Raw genomic sequence first — 17,338 nt, 5'->3', positions numbered from 1 at the left:
GGTAGGAGTCCACTATTTTCTGTCAACTCTTTATCTGTGCAATGCTTTCATGGTTGAAACTGTAACTAGGTTTCATGCATATATCACAAGGTTTATAATAATATGCTGAAAAGAAATATGGCACCAAATAAAATGAAACTAAGAAGTGGAAGTGAATTTTCTGGCTCAGAATTCTGTCAAATCTGAGCATAAGGTGAGTCTACTTTCAGAGTGTGGTCTAGCTGCAGTGACCAATGTTATGTTATTTTGACATAAGTTCTTCGAGGATCTACAACATGAATGTGTCAGACTTTTCAGTCGAGGTATTTGGGGAGTTAAGTGCTCGAAGTTCTTTAAATGTGCTCTTTAACCAATTGAATGTTTTTCCTTAAAATGACTGCAGTTAGGATTCTTAAATGTATCAATAGATCAAAGTGATTTTTCCACTTTTGATTTGATTTTTACCAAAATCCCAATGAAGAGACAATTTCCCTTGTTTTCTTATTTTAGGGCTTGTTCGTAGGATGGAATCCATCACTAATTGAAAAGATGACAATGAGGCATGCTCTCGAACTGCTGCAGTCTGTGTGCTGTAGATTTATCCACAGCAGTGCTAGGGAGGGAGTTCCAGGTTTTGATGTAGCAAACTTGGCCTTTGATCCTAGGCCACTATGCGACAACCTAGCGGTATTATGGCTGGACCGTTAATCCAGAGACCCAGGTAGTGTTTAGGGGAGCCAGGTTTGAATCCCACCATGGCAGATGGTGAAATCTGAATTCAATAAAAATCTGGAATTTAAAGTATTATGATGAATCCATTATCAATTGTTGGGAACAAAAAACCATCTGGTTCACTCCGTCCTTTAGGGAAGGAAACTACCATCCTTACCTGGTCTGTCCTACATGCGACATCAGATGACAGCAATGTGATTGACTCTTAACTATCTTCTGGGCAATTAGGGATGAGCAATATATGCTGGCCTCGTACTTATCATATCTAAAATAAATGTTTTTTATTCACAGTATAAAACCAATTGGCATTAACCGCTCTGTAAAAGTAGTGCAGACAGAAGAACACACTACATGCTAATACTCAAGCTGCATTGATTAGATGTCCTGTTTTCAGATTCGAATTCGTGGACAGTCAATGGTTGGTGCACATATCTGCGACTGAATGTGTCTATGTTCCTGCTTCAATCTTGCCGGTTTCCATGAGTTACTCAAAACTTTAATCTGACCAAGCCCCTCATTCTAATGAACTATTTGCAGTAGGAAAACATATTTTCTATACTTGCAGCACAGTGGACAATTATTTTTGTAGATTTAAATCAGATCAACCAATATTTTATGGTATAAATATCTTGTGATCTTACGTTTTACTCCCATCTTTTGAGAAATGGGTCCAAAAGCTTTATCTAGCAATGACTAAAGGAGTAATTATCCATTTTCATATTAGAATGTGGGAGAATGGAACTTTGTTACTTTGCTTACATTTAGTGCTTTGAGTAGTCCTACTCCTTATGCCAACGAAGATTCCATATCATTCAACATAGTCATAAAAATGAGTGGAACCAGTACAAAGTTGTACTAAACTGTAATGGCATGCATTTTTTGTTATTGCTGCAGAGCTACTACTTCAGATCGCAAAGGTTAAAGGAAGAGTAAGTTGCAGTCTGAAGTCGTCGGACACTTTTGATGGTTTTTAAATTACTCTGTTCAGGGTAACAAATGAAATACTCCATTGGCGATATTACCCATTTATCAAAACCATGCTGGAAGATTATCCTATATGATTTAATTTAGATACGTAGTGATTTAACCAGACTAAGGTCACACTATGCAACATTTTAGGAAATCAAATTTGTAACTCATTGTTAAAATCAGTATTTTTAAAATTGATATGGGATATCTTATCACTTATGGTTCTTAATCCTTCACAATACTAATCAGTATATTAAACTGGATAGACCTTGAATTACTTACAGCACCCATTTTTCCTAGTAAATGTGAATTCCCATGGACAAGTATTGTTTTCTGAGGGTGATTTTTTCCTCCTAGTACTAAGATGAGGAGAAATCATTTCACCAACAGAATGGTAAGCCTGTGAATTTTCTGCCACAGAAAGTAACTGAGGCCAAAGCATCAAATGTTTTTGAGGAGTTAGGTATAGTTCATAGAGTTGAAGGTACCAAAGAGTATGCAGAGAAAGTGGGAACAGGGTACTGATTTTGACAACTGGCCATGAATACATGGAATTGTGGACCAGCTCAAAAGGGCCTATTCTTGCTCTTATGTTCTCGTTTCTAAGATCATGAACTAAGCTCCATTCATCATCCTGTCCCCTCAATGCCTAGCTCAGCACTTTGCTTTTAAGTTTGGCCGACCCCTACTCCCTTTCAACATTAGTTTCCTTGGGAATCCTGGCTGATGTTTTGCTCTACCATAAATATTGGTGCATGGTAATTATTCTGCATGTCTGCCATTTCTTGACTTTCACTCAATATCACTTCCAGTTTTCCAAGGTCTGACATTTAATTACAAGTTTCTTTTCTTATCCAATGTTAATCTTAATCTATTTTGTCATCCTACGTTGTTTTTCTTTCTCATATCCAAGATCTAGATTATTTTTTGCATTTTGCCATACTAGGTATTTTAATTCTCTGATGCCTCCCAGATCTTTAGTTATTTTTGGTAGAGTTCTGGCTATTTTGAAAATAGCCATGTATCTCATTGAATTTTTTTTTTCAACATTCCCTACTGATCTTCTGTTGACTTATCTTTTATACTTGCCCACAAGAATACAAAAGCCATCTTTTTCAGCTTCTGCCACAAATGTTCCACTTCTTCCAGATGATGGTCACACCAAAGCCTTTGTATGAGGATTTGATGGATTTTGTCTTCGAGCTCAGGCTAGCAAAAGTGCAAGAGATTCCTGTTGGCTCTAGTATGAAAGTAGACAGTCTCAGCAGGTGCCTTGTAGGCAGAGAACCACATGCCAAAGATTGTTAGTGTCAGAAAACAACCTGGTTGACCCCACTGAATATATCAAAGGATTCTGATGTTGCCCCATCAAGACCTGACCATTACATTATGTTGTAATGGAAGGAAGTGGTCACAACGAGCAGCTATGACAGGCAGTTAGATTTCCCCAGTGGGTTAAAACCAGCCACCCCTGCTCATGTACTTGTACGCCTTGGAGAGATTGAAGAAGGCAATGTGCAGTGGTCTCCTTGTTCAAAACATTTCTCTTGCAGCTGCTGGGCTGAAATTTTCACGTCGCAAATCTTCCAGTTCTGGGAAGCTACACTGAGATGTGGAATAGATGTATTTGCAGTTTGATAGCAGGATTTGCAGTGTGGTAGTGAGAATTGAGGAAAATAGTTCTCCTATGATGCTCAGCAGCAAATGTCTCAACAGTTACTGGAATTGCTGCTGTTGCTCTGGTTCTTGTACAGGGTCACAATCTTTGCATCTTGCAAGTCCCGGGGCACTGACACCTCCCTTTACCATAAGACTGAAGTTCACGGAAATGCTACAGGAAGGTCTATTTCATTTGCTTGATGAGTTCAGGCAATATTGGATTATCACTTTGCCAACAGCAAACGAGTCTACAGCTTTGTCAAGTTCCTTCATGTTGGGTTAAACACCCAGCTTTACAATGACAGACAGGCTTTCTATGGTGTTGATTGCTGTCACTGAAGAAGCATTCTCCCAAAAGACTTGGGAGCTGACTCCCACTTGTCTCATCAAATGTTCACTGCAGACAGCAATGGCCTCTTTTGTTTTTTTTTCCTTATGGATATGTTGCCTTTTAGATCCCATCTTGTACACCCATGGCATTACTTACAATGGATATCTATTTATTCTGGCAGATGTGTAACTAGTAATTATTGGTGCATCTAGCACAAACTATAGCTCATTCAAAACAACCAGCTCTATACTGTCCTCCAACCCACTCTTCTCAACACTGACAATATGATTATCATTTTTCAGATTTCAGGATTTAAACTACCATACCCAAAGTCTTCCATAGCTTCACCCTGTTCTAATTCTGCAACCTCTTCAAGCATGATATCTCTCTTCAGCTTCAGCCTTTGAAAAACACTCCCTAAACTTTTCATAATTTTGTTCTGTCTCGAACTCATTCATTTCTAACTCTTCCCTCTAAATTACTTCAGAATGTACTTTTACTCTAAAAATCACCATTTGAACATAGAACAATACAGCACAGTACAGGCCCTTCAGCCCTCAATGTTGTAACAACCTTTTATCCAACTCTAAGATCAAACTAACTGACATACCCTTCATTTTACTATCATCCATGCGCCTGTCCAAGAATTTCTTAAAATGTCCCTTATGTATCTGACTCTACTACCACTGCTGGCAGTGTTTTCCACACACCCACCACTGTCAAAAACCTAATTCTGACATTGCCTCTAAACCTTCCTCCAATCACGTTAAAATTATGCCCCCTTATGATAGCCAGTTTCACTCTGGGAAAAAGACTCTATCTCAGCCTGTCATTATCTTGTACACCTCTATCAAGTCACCTCTCATCCTTCTTCAATCCAATGAGAAAAGCCCTAGCTTCCTCAAGCTTTCTTCATAGGACATGCCCTCCACTCTAGACAGCATCCTGGTAAATCTTCTCTGCACCCTCTCTGAAACTTCCACATCCTTCTGAAAATGAGGTGACCAGAACTGAACACACTATCCTAAGCATGGTCTAACCAGGACTTTATAGAACATAGAACATAGAACATAGAATACAGCGCAGTACAGGCCCTTCGGCCCTCGATGTTGCGCCGATCAAAGCCCACCTAACCTACACTAACCCACTATCCTCCATATACCTATCCAATGCCCGCTTAAATACCCATAAAGAGGGAGAGTCCACCACTGCTACTGGCAGGGCATTCCATGAACTTACGACTCGCTGAGTGAAGAACCTACCCCTAACATCAGTCCTATATCTACCCCCCCTTAATTTAAAGCTATGCCCCCTTGTAATAGCTGACTCCATACGTGGAAAAAGGTTCTCACTGTCAACCCTATCTAACCCCCTAATCATCTTGTACACCTCTATCAAGTCACCCCTAAACCTTCTTTTCTCCAATGAAGACAACCCCAAGTGCCTCAGCCTTTCCTCATAGGATCTTCCTACCATACCAGGCAACATCCTGGTAAATTTCCTCTGCACCCGTTCCAGTGCCTCCACATCCTTCCTATAGTATGGCGACCAAAACTGCACACAATATTCCAGATGCGGCCGCACCAGAGTCTTATACAACTGCAGCATGACCTCAGGACTCCGGAACTCAATTCCTCTACCAATAAAAGCCAGTACACCATATGCCTTCTTCACTGCACTATTTACCTGGGTGGCAACTTTCAGAGATCTGTGTACATGGACACCAAGATCCCTCTGCTCTTCCACACTACCAAGTATCCGACCATTAGCCCAGTACCCCACCTTTTTGTTACTCTTACCAAAGTGAATCACCTCACACTTAGCTACATTGAACTCCATTTGCCACCTTTCTGCCCAGCTCTGCAGCTTCTCTATATCCCGCTGTAACCTGCCACATCCTTCCTCACTGTCTACAACTCCTCCAACTTTCGTATCATCCGCAAACTTGCTCACCCAACCTTCTAACCCTTCCTCCAGGTCATTTATAAAAATGACAAACAGCAATGGTCCCAAAACAGATCCTTGCGGAACACCGCTAGTGACGGCACTCCAAGATGAACCTTTGCCATCAAGTACTACCCTCTGTCTTCTTCCAGCCAGCCAATTCCTAATCCAAACCTCCAACTCACCCTCAATGCCATATCTCTGTATTTTCTGCAGTAGCCTACCATGGGGGACCTTATCAAACGCCTTACTAAAATCCATATATACCACATCTACCGCTTTCCCCTCATCTACCTCCTCAGTCACCTTCTCAAAGAATTCAATAAGGTTTGTGAGGCACGACCTGCCCTTCACAAAACCATGCTGACTATCCTTGATCACATTATTCTTATCCAGATGTGCATAAATCCTATCCCTTACAATTCTCTCTAAGACTTTGCCCACAACAGAAGTGAGACTCACTGGCCTATAGTTACTAGGATTATCCCTACTCCCCTTCTTGAACAAGGGAACCACGTTTGCTAGCCTCCAGTCCTCTGGCACTACTCCTGTAGACAAAGAGGACACAAAAATCAAGGCCAATGGCTCTGCAATCTCCTCCCTTGCTTCCCAGAGAATCCTAGGATAAATGCCATCAGGCCCAGGGGACTTATCTATTTTCACCCTTGCCAGAATTTCCAACACCTCTTCTCTACATATCTCAAAGCCATCCATTCTACTTATTCGTGCCTCAGTATTCATATCGACAACAATGTCCTGTTCCTGAGTGAATACTGACGAAAAGTATTCATTCAGTGCCTCCCCAATCTCTTCAGCCTCCACACGCAACTTCCCATTACTATCCTTGATTGGACCTATTCCTACCCTAGTCATTCTTTTATTCCTAACATACCTATAGAAAGCCTTAGGGTTTTGCCTAATCCTACCAACTAAGGACCTTTCATGTCCCCTCCTTGCTGCTCCTAGCTCTCTCTTCAGGTCCTTCCGGGCTACCTTATAACTCTCAATCGCCCCTATTGAACCTTCACGCCTCATCTTTACAAAGGCCGCCCTCTTCCATTTAACAAGGGATTCCAATTCCTTATTAAACCACGGCTCCCTCACACGACCCTTTCCTCCCTGCCTGATAGGTACGTACTTATCAAGGACACTCAATAGTTGCTCCTTGAACAAGTTCCACATATCAATTACGCTCTTGCCTTGGAATCTACTTTTCCAATCCACACATCCTAAGTCATGCCTCACCGCATCATAATTTCCCTGCCCCCAGCTATAACTCTTGCCCTGTAGTACACACTTATCCCTCTCCATCACTAGAGTAAAAATCACCGAATTGTGGTCACTGTCCCCAAAGTGCTCACCTACCTCTAGTTCTAATACCTGGCCTGGTTCGTTACCCAGAACCAAATCCAGTATGGCCTCACCTCTTGTTGGCTTATCTACATATTGTGTCAGGAAACTCTCCTGCACACATTGGACAAACACTGACCCATCTAACAAACTTGAGCTATAGCTTTCCCAGTCAATATCAAGAAAGTTAAAGTCCCCCATAACAACCACCCTATTACTGTCACTCTTCTCCTGAATCATCTTCGCAATCCTTTCTTCAACGATTCTAAGACTATTAGGAGGCCTGTAAAAGACTCCTAACAGGGTGACCTCACCTCTCCTATTCCTAACCTCAACCCAAACTACCTCAGATGGCAAATCTTCGTCCATCTTCCTTTCCACCGCTGTAATACTATCTTTGACAAGCAAAGCCACACCCCCCCCCTCTTTTACCGCCACCTCTGACCCTACTAAAACATTTAAACCCTGGAACCTGCAACAGCCAATCCTGTCCCTGATCTAGCCATGTCTCCGTAATAGCCACAACATCGAAGTCCCAGGTACCAACCCACGCTGCAAGTTCACCTATCTTATTTCGTATACTTCTGGCATTAAAGTATAAACACTTCAAGCCACTCTTCTGTTTACAGGCACCCTCCTTTAAGATTGATGCCATATTCCTATAGAGCTGCAGCATAACCTTATAGTTCTTAAACTCAATGCCCCACTAATGAAAGCCAACACACCATACACATTCTTAACAACTCTCTCAACTTGGGTGGCAACTGGATGTAGGTTTGCTCGCTGAGCTGGAAGGTTCAATTTCAGATGTTTTGTCACCATACTAGGTAACACTTTCAGTGAGCCCCCGGACAAAGCACTGCTGATGTTTCCTGCTTTCTATTTATATGTTTGGGTTTCTTAGGGTTGGTGATGTCATGTCATTTCCTGTTCTTTTTCTCAGGGGTTGGTAAATGGGGTCCAAGTCAATGTGTTTTTTGATAGAGTTCCAGTTGGAATGCTATGCTTCTTGTATATCTCTGTTTGGTTTGTCCTAGAATGGATGTGTTGTCCCAGTCAAAGTGGTGTCCTTCCTTAACTGTATGTAAGGATACTAGTGAGAGAGGATCATGTCATTTGCAGCTAGTTGATGTTCACGTACCCTGGTGGCTATTATTTGCCTGTTTGTCAGATGTAGTGTTTGTTACAATTCTTGCACAATATTTTGTAAATGACATTAGTTTTGCTTGTTGTCTGTATAGGGTCTTTCAAGTTCATTAGCTGCTGTTTTAGTGTGTTGATTTATGGGCTACCATGATGCTAAGGGGTCCGAGTAGTCTGGCAGTCATTTCCGAGATGTTTTTGATGTAGGGGAGAGTGGCTAAGAAATGCTCTCCCACCTGATCTGGTTTGTCACCAAACGCCAAATCCAGTATGGCTTCCCCTCCAGTCAGCCTATCTATATATTGAGTCAGGAATCCTTCCTGGACACACCTGAGAAAATCTGTTTCATCCAAACTATTTGCACTAAGGAGTTTCCAATTAATATTAGGAAAGTTAAAGTCACCCATGACAACAACCCTGTTACGTCTGCACCTTTCCAAAATCTGCCTCTCCATCTGCTCTCAAACATGTTATGGTTAGAGTGTCACCAGTAGATGACAATGAAAAAGCACCAAGGATGAGTTTTGCATGATAGAATTAGGGACGATATTCATCTAGAGCCTGAGCTGCTTTCTGTCAAAATACTGAAAAACTGATACTTAGGATGGAAATATACCTTTTGCTCCCCATAACATACCTAGTGCAAACTGAGCTATAGTTGATCAAAATACAACACCATATGCTGGATTACATAAACAACCCATTGGAACATCACTTCGAAAACCAATTTCACTGATAAAGTTTTCAACTTAACATCTAAACACGTGATCAAGTTACATTTTGATCCAGCAATGCAAGCTTCAATGGATGAGAAAACAACTTGCCAAACCATAGACATTGGGCAGAAGCATGTATAAACTTGGATGAAATCACAAACGAAACATGGAAGTTGCAAAAAAAATTTTTATTGAACACAAGCATAACATCGATGACGATGATAATAAATGGATGAATTGCATGACCAGGCTGGAATGAACAGGAGATGTGGAGGGAGTAGTGAACGGCAGGATGAGTATTGAAGGAGTGTTTGTGACCAGTGGACGGAGGGGAATTATCATGCAGAGAGCGAGCGAGGAGTTAGTGAACAAGGTGACTGTGTGTTCGTGGGGGAAAGGAGGGAGGGGAGAAAGAGAAGGGAAGGGAGTGGGGGGGAGAGAAGGGAAGGGAGTGGGGGGGGGGAGAAGGGAAGAGAATGGGGGGGGGGAAGAGAAGGGAAGAGAGTGGGGGAGGGGGAAGGTAAGTGTCGGAGGGCCAGGAGTCGGGGGGAGGGGGGGGGGAAGAGTGGGGGTGAGAGAAAGATTGGGCGGTGAGCGAGTTGGGGGTGTGAGGATGGCGGGAGATGAGCAAGTGCGGAGTGGTCAGTGAGTGAGGGGGAAGGCGGGAGAAGAGGGAGAGGGGTGGGCTGTGGGAAGGGGTGAGCGGGGGGAGGTGGGGGGAAACCGGCCAGTGAGTGGGTGGGGTGGGGGTGAATCAGACAATCTTGGGGTGAGGAGAGGCGGTATGAGCAGAAGCCGGGCTCGGTCATTATCCCCATTCCCCATTCCCCAGCCTTACCCTCCGGTGGTGGGGCCTTGTCTCTGGTTCCTCGGGGAATGAAGAGTTTGGAGAAGATCACTGAGGAGCAGAGCACGACACAGGAAACCAAAGCCACTTTGTGTCCGGTCGAGGCCATGGCACCGACACCGGGGGAAGGGGCGGGGCGGAGGGGGTCACGTGCCCGCGATTTCCGGTCGCCCCGGCAATAAATAGTGCTCCGGAAGTAGCTGTCGGTCTCTATCCTTCTCTGGGGAAGGTTCTGGAAGGAGCTGCTGGGGGAAGTGGCGGCGAGTCAGCTCCTGTATCCGCCCCACATGGTCCGGATGGCGGTGATCTCCCGGGAAAGGCCCGGCCCGGCTCGGCTCAATCCCCCTCCTTACTCCCCGGGCCCAGAGGGCTCCCTCCCGGATCTCGGTCGCACCGTTTAAACTTTTCTCTCTTTGAAATCCCGTTTTCAGATCCCGGGTGGAAATGTGGAGCTGGCGGTGCCGGGCCTCCGGCTGAAGGATGACCCGAGTCTGGAGCGAGTGGGCGGTAAGTCTCTGAGACAACCCGCTGGAGCTTCACGATGGTTTACTCTTTAACTTCCCGCTTTAATATATTGATAATTCTCTGTAATCTCCTGCTTTACTCGACACTAACAGCCACGTGCACTCGCTTTATAAAACCAGAAAGATCTGAGATTAATCATTTACTGAGCAGAAAATGATGTTTAACTCACGATGGTCTTCATAACCTTCTGTGATGAGACTGCCTTAAGGCATTGCTGATTACTGCTCAGGGTTTATCAAATTTAACTTGTAAAATCGACTTTGGAAAAGTATTGAAACTATTTCAGCAAATACAAAAAAAAGTATCATTGCCATTTTGAGTCGTGCTATTGTCTTAAGTTTGTCGGTTTTGGTAATGAACAATCTTAATGCTGTTGTAATGGAAATGTTTTTTAAAATAATAGAACAAATATTTTTATATTTGATTTGTATACGGAGTACTGTATTTGCTCACCCAGTTGCAACTTTTGTTTCCATTTGATCCTCTGTATTGGGTAAATCCTGCCAATCAGCCAGGAAATTTTAGAAAAGTCTTGTGAAAACCAAGTGTTCAGTATTTCCATGCTTGAGTTTTGAGTCAGGTATGCAAAAGGTATGGTGAAAAATCAAAGAACCCCAGGTTATGGTCCAGCAGGTTTATTTGGAAGCACTAGCTTTGGAGTGCTGCTCCTTCATGTGGTTGTGGAGAATAAAATCATAAAACACTAATCTATTGCAAAAGCTTAGTGTGATGTAACTGAAATTTTTATTGGAAAAAGATCTGAATTGTTTAAATCTCAGCTTTTAGAATAAGAATGTTGGGTTTTTTTCATATGGAATGGCAGTTGAGTACTAAAATGAAGGCCTATGATGAACAGTGGTGTTTCTAAAAAGCTTCATGAGATCAATATAGTCATAGAAATGTGTAGCATGGAAACAGATCCTTGACTCAACCTCTTCCTTGCCAGCCAGATATCCCAACCCAATCTGGTCCCACCTACCAGCACCCAAACCATATCCCTCCAAACCCTTCCCATTCATATACCCATCCAGATGTCTTTTAAATGTTGCTATTGTACTCTCTCTGGCAGTCCATTCCACACATGCATCACCTTCTGTGTGAAAAGGTTGCCTCTTAGGTCTCTTTTTATATCATTTCCCCTCTCACCCTAAACTATGCCCTCTAGTCCTGGATTCCCCTGCCCCGGGGGGAAGGAGAGGAGGAGGAGGAGTCACCCCAAGTGCCTCAGCCTTTCATCATACGATCTTCCTACCATACCAGGCAACATCCTGGTAAACCTCTTCTGCACCCGTTCCAGTGCCTCCACATCCTTCCTATAGTATGGACCAAAACTGCACACAATACTTCAGATGCGGCCGCATCAGAGTCTTATACAACTGCAACGTGACCTCAGGACTCCGGAACTCAATTCCTCTACCAATAAAAGCCAGTACACCATATGCTGCCTTCACCGCACTATTTACCTGGGTGGCAACTTTCAGAGATCTGTGTACATGGACACCAAGATCCCTCTGCTCATCCACGCTACCAAGTATCTGACCATTAGCCCAGTACCCCATCTTTTTGTTACTCATACCAAAGTGAATCACCTCACACTTACCCACATTGAACTCCATTTGCCACCTTTCTGCCCACTCTGCAGCTTTTCTATATCCTGCTGTAACCTGACACATCCTTCCTCACTGTCAACAACTCCACCGACTTTTGTATCATCCGCAAACCTTCTAGCCCCTCCTCCAGGTCACTTATAAAAATGACAAACAGCAATGGTCCAAAAACAATCCTTGCGGAACACCGCTAGTAACTACACTCCAAGATGAACCTTTACCATCAACTACTACCCTCTGTCTTCTTCCAGCCAGCCAATTCCTAATCCAAACCTCCAACTCACCCTCAATGCCATACCTCCGTACTTTTTTGCAGTAGCCTACCATGGGGAACCTTATCAAACACCTTACTAAAATCCATATACACCACATCTACCGTTTTACCCTTGTCCACCTCCTTAGTCACCTCTCTAAGAATTCAATAAGGTTTGTGAGGCACGATCTGCCCTTCAAAAAACCATGCTGACTATCCTTGATCACGTTATTCCTATCCAGATGTTCATAAATCCTATCCCTTACAATTCTCTCAGACTTTGCCCACAACAGAAGTGAGGCTCACCGGCCTATAGTTACTAGGGTTATCCCTACTCCCCTTCTTGAAGAAGGGAACCACATTTGCTATCCTCCAGTCTTCTGGCACTATTCCTGTAGACAATGAGGACATAAAAATCAAGGCCAATGGCTCTGCAATCTCCTCCCTTGCTTCCCAGAGAATCCTAGGATAAATGCCATCAGGCCCAGGGGACTTATCTATTTTCACCCTTTCCAGAATTTCCAACACCTCTTCCCTACATACCTCAGCCTCCATGCTCCAGGGAAAACAGCCCCAGTCTATTCAACCTCTCCCTGTAGCTCAAATCCTCTAACCCTGGCAACATCCTTGTAAATCTTTTCTGTCTTTTCTGTCCCCTTTCAAGTTTCACAATATCCTCCTGATGGGGGAGATCAGAATTGCACACAATATTCCAAAAGTAGCCTAACCAATGTCTTGTACAGCTGCAACACGCACTCCCAACTCCTGTACTCTATACTCTGACCAATAAAGAAAAGCATACCAAACACTGCCTTTGCTATCCTATCCACCTGTGACACAGCTATGAACCTGCACTCCAAGGTCTTTGCTCAGCAATGCCATGAGGGCCTTACCATTAAGTGTATTAAGTCCTGCTAGGATTTGCTTTTCTAAAATGCAGCACCTCCCATTTATCTAAATTAAAATCCATCTGCCACTTCTCAGCCCATTGGCCCATCTGATCAAGATCCTGTTGTAATCTGAGGTAACTTTCTTTGCTGTCACCTACACTGCCAATTTTTGGCATCATCTGCAAACTTACTAAACCTACTACTTGTGCTTATATCCAAATCATCTATTTAAAATGATGAAAAGTAGTGAACCCAGCACCAATCCTTGTGGCACACCATTGACCGCAGGCCTCCAGTCTGAAAAACAACCCTCCACCACTGTCTTCTAGCTTTGAGCCAGTTCTGTATCCAAATGGCTGGTTCCCCTGTGCTCCATAAGATCTAACCTTGCTAACCAGCCTGCCAGATGATTTAAAGAATTAGTGACTGGTAACCATGGGTGTTTTTAGGTGGACTGCAACTAGGTATTGTACAAAGTGGTGACCTAACTTCACTTTTCCTCCCTCCAATTTTCGGAGGGATACAATGTTGAGTAACATAGGATATCAGGTAGTCACATAGCATGGAAACAGGCCCTTCGGCCCAACAAGTCCACACCGACCCTCCAAAAGAGTATCCCACCCAAACCCTATTTCTCTACCCTGTGACTCTACAGTTACCCTTGACTAATGCACCTAACCATCCATGAACACTGGGCAATTTAGAATGCCAGTTCACCTAACCACATCTATGGATTGTGGGAGGAAACTAGAGCACTCTGAGGAAACCCAGACAGACACCGGGAGAATGCAAACTCGACAGTCTCCTGAGGCTGAAATCGAACACAGATCCCTGGTGCTGTGAGGCAGCAGTGTTAACTGCTGAGCCACAGCTGCTCACCCATCTGCCTGCTTTTGGCTTGTAATCCTATTTGTGTACTTATCCCAATGTCTTTTACACGTAACTGTACCTTGTGTGGTTCATTCTGCACAGTAACCCAATGTATTTTTTTTATGAAAAGGTTGTCCCTCATGTACTCTTATTTTAAGGGTGAGAGCAGAAAAATTATGCCCCTAGTTTTAACTCTCCCTGGTTTTAAATTTCCCCCACCTTGGAGAAAATACCTCTGGTGTTCACCTTTATCTGTGCACCTCAGACCTTTTATTGTAAATGTCAAGTCACCCATCAACCTCATTTTCCAGTTGGAAAAGCAGTCCTGGCCTATCCTTGTAATTCAAGCTCTCCATTCCTGGCAAACATGTTAGTAAATCTTTTCTGAACCCTATCCAATTCAGTAATATTCTTCCTCCAGCAGGGTGACCAGGTTTGGACACAGTATTTCAGAAAAGGCCTTGTCAAAGTCTGGTATAACCTCAATATGACATCCCAATGCATTTTCAAATGTTTGAGCAATGAAGATAAGCATGTGAAACACTGCCGGTCTACCTGTGATCCACATGTTGAAGCATTAAGCACCCAAATCCTTGGTATCTCTTCTACAACACTCCCATGGACCTACAATTCAATTGTGTTTGTCTTGCCAAAATGCAATGCTTCACATTTATCTAAATTAAACTCAATCTGCCCCTCAGCCCACTGATCCATCGATCAAATATCCTTTTTGTTAATCTTAACATCGATTTTTGTGTCATCAAGAAACTTATAACAAGGTCTCCTTTTATTCTCACACAAATCATTTTGTATAAATGACAGATAAAACTAGACCCACTACTGATCCCAGTTAGTCACAGGCCTCCAGTCCAAAAAAAACAACCCTTCACCACCTCCTCCTACTGTACAGCCAATTTTGTATCCATCTACTGTGAAAGGTATTTCTGAATACTGAGGGAACAGCAATTCTGACTACAGCATCGGTCTTTTTCACGTCCCTGATTTATACTTTTTGGTTGAATAAGGTTGATGTAGATCTCTGAAAGTACTTGTCATGATGGACTGCAGTAAGCCACTTATTCTTTGCAGCATTCAATTTATCATGAGTTAAATTATGTAATAACATCTGAATTGTTTCTGCAGACTGATATCTATTCAAATGTAGTTCTAATCATTGATAGGCACTTACTTTTTAACCTGTTTATTTCTAGATAAGACTAGATCCTGTGAGAAGCTCACCATGAATCACTGCACCTGGTGTGCTCAACTGAATTATGAAAATGCAAGAAATACAAGCCAGCAATGTGCAGACCAGTTTTGTACACTACCTTGTTATGGATCGCATGTGAACCCATGAAACCATATCAAGTGCTGCAGGTGGTGAACATATTAACTTTGCTTTCAAGACCAAGTTTGACATTTTCAATAGTGTGCTTCCTTTTCTCCTGGCAAGTCGTTTTTTTTAAAAAAAAGCAAGAGCAGGCTTCAATGTATTTTCATCAGGTAGGCACAATTCAGTGTGTCAGCTTTCATTCTATAGTTATTTCATGGCATGATGACTTAGCTCTGCCTAAATGTTGGTGGTTATTTAGGGTTTTGTGCTGTTGTAGAGTTAGTTTGCCTCTGATTTCTGCAGAGACTTCAATCCTGATTTTTTTTTAATAAATTATTCTGAAGTCTCCAAAGGGTGCCTAATCTACTTAGGTGCTTATCTAGAAGTGTACATTACATAGTCTAGCATTCTCAGCACTGACCTTGTCTGGTTCAGGGTTAAAATGATGTTTATACTCGTGATGGTCTTAATAACTTTGAGATTGCTTTATAGCAATGACTGATTACCCTGGGGTAGGGATGAAGCACGTAATTGCAGTCACTGCATATCATGCATTGCATGAATGTCTGTCACAGATGCAAATTCATACAGCAAGATAATTAGCCCTCAAACACCACTAGTCAGTAAGTGCATGGCTCCTCTAATTCATTTTCCCACTTAATGATAAATTCGCTTAATCTGTCTTTTTGTGAAAAGAAAAATGATCCTGCGCTCCCACGGATTTGAGTTCCAAAGTTGAAGAACAAGGTTTTTTTAAAATCTCTCTCATCTCCTTCCTGAATTCAAGAATGCGTTCTCGTTCTCAGTCAGGCATCCATTTCAAGTTCACCTTGAAATCTGGGTAGACATGACTTCAATCGGGGTACCCCTCATTCTAACTCCAGTAGAAACATGTCCAGCCTATCTTGCCTAGCCTCCTAACTTCAATTCCTCCTTTTAAGAAAGGATACTATTGTTAACCCTATGTGCTTGCTGTACCTGCCCATAACTTTGACATAAGCCAGAACACTCGATCTCTGCATCTGAATTCTGGGTCACTTTCTACTCCGTAATATTTTTTATTCTCCGTGCCAAAGTGAATAGCTTTACACTTGGCAAGATTTTTGCCCATTAATTCAACTCTGCACTTGTGTACTCTTTATGGTATTAATTTTCCTTGCTAACTTTGTCTTCTGAAAATTTAAAATGCTGTCTTTATTGATCATTTTAATCCTTGTATTAAGATTATGGTATATGTGATGAAATACCTTTTTAACAGCAAAAATTGCTGCCAGTTCAAGTTGCTGAAGTTGATATTAAATATGTAGATTTTTCAAACTTGTAATGTTATCTTGAGGTTATGTAGATATTTTGCATAAACATGCCTGATATTGTCTGTTAATGCTGATCCAACAATGTGTCTGTTTGGTTTTGCTTATGTTTAATGCTATCTAAATTAATGCCCTGATTAACATTATATTCCAGAGACCACTCTATTGGACATGAGTGAATTGGGCTGTCGAGTTTTTGAGAACACCTCCATGGAAAGGCCTGGAATGAATTGCAACATATTTCAAATCTGACCTGGTTCCCCAGCAGAATATTTGAAAAAATATGAAGTGCCTCTTAAGACTTGTAAATTTCCAATAATCACTTGGAGGTTATGTAGAATATATTCAAATAAAGATATTTATTCAAATTATCCATGCTTTAAGTTATTCATAGTATTAGTTTTTTTTATTCCACTAAATGCTTGACTTAAATGCATCTAGTAAGTATGTCAGTTGGAACACTGATTGGAATGGACTGAGCCTGTTGTGCTACTCAGTGAGATCATGATAGAACTGTGATTTATTGCCAAAATGTGTTCCTTGCACTGTTCTAGGTTCAGTGATTTACTTTTAATGACATTTCTTCAAGATCTGATGTAGGGGTTTTATTAATGATGAGAATCAGGGGAGGGAGAAAGAGAGAGAAGGGTTTTAAACTAGAAGAGCTACTTCTGCAGAAATTAGGATGTTTCCAGATAAGGTATTCAGGAGTGCAAACTCATGTGATTTGGTCCACCTCCATTAGAAGGAGCAGTGAGCATTTTGGGAATAAAGGCTATCTGCAGCATAGACTTAGTCATATTTTCCTGCACAGAGGAGGGAGTCAAAAGACCAAACAATGGTCAGCTATGATAAATATCAGTTTAGCCATTGTGATGTT

General features: G+C 42.2%; 1 protein-coding gene, 1 long non-coding RNA gene and 1 other non-coding gene across 3 annotated transcripts in view; 2 read left to right on the top strand and 1 right to left on the bottom strand.

Moving 5' to 3' along the window:
- ric3a (RIC3 acetylcholine receptor chaperone a) overlaps positions 1-9,770 on the bottom strand; it is an 86,327-nt gene extending 76,557 nt beyond the window's left edge. Inside the window, exon 1 of the mRNA XM_072592341.1 lies at positions 9,662-9,770. The gene's annotated coding sequence lies outside the window, so the exon portion shown is untranslated. The remainder of the gene's footprint in view (positions 1-9,661) is intronic.
- A 101-nt stretch (positions 9,771-9,871) lies between these two features.
- LOC140493652 (uncharacterized) lies at positions 9,872-16,829 on the top strand. Its single transcript, XR_011963729.1, has 3 exons — positions 9,872-10,177; positions 15,027-15,318; positions 16,613-16,829. It is a non-coding gene; the product is annotated as an uncharacterized lncRNA (long non-coding RNA).
- LOC140493905 (small nucleolar RNA SNORD35) lies at positions 10,344-10,423 on the top strand. Its single transcript, XR_011963789.1, has one exon. It is a non-coding gene; the product is annotated as a small nucleolar RNA SNORD35 (small nucleolar RNA).
- Positions 16,830-17,338: the final 509 nt, after the last annotated feature.

Source organism: Chiloscyllium punctatum, chromosome 22, assembly GCF_047496795.1.
Source record: "Chiloscyllium punctatum isolate Juve2018m chromosome 22, sChiPun1.3, whole genome shotgun sequence".
In the NCBI taxonomy this organism is placed as follows: domain Eukaryota; kingdom Metazoa; phylum Chordata; class Chondrichthyes; order Orectolobiformes; family Hemiscylliidae; genus Chiloscyllium; species Chiloscyllium punctatum.
This window is presented reverse-complemented; position numbering and strand designations above follow the sequence as displayed.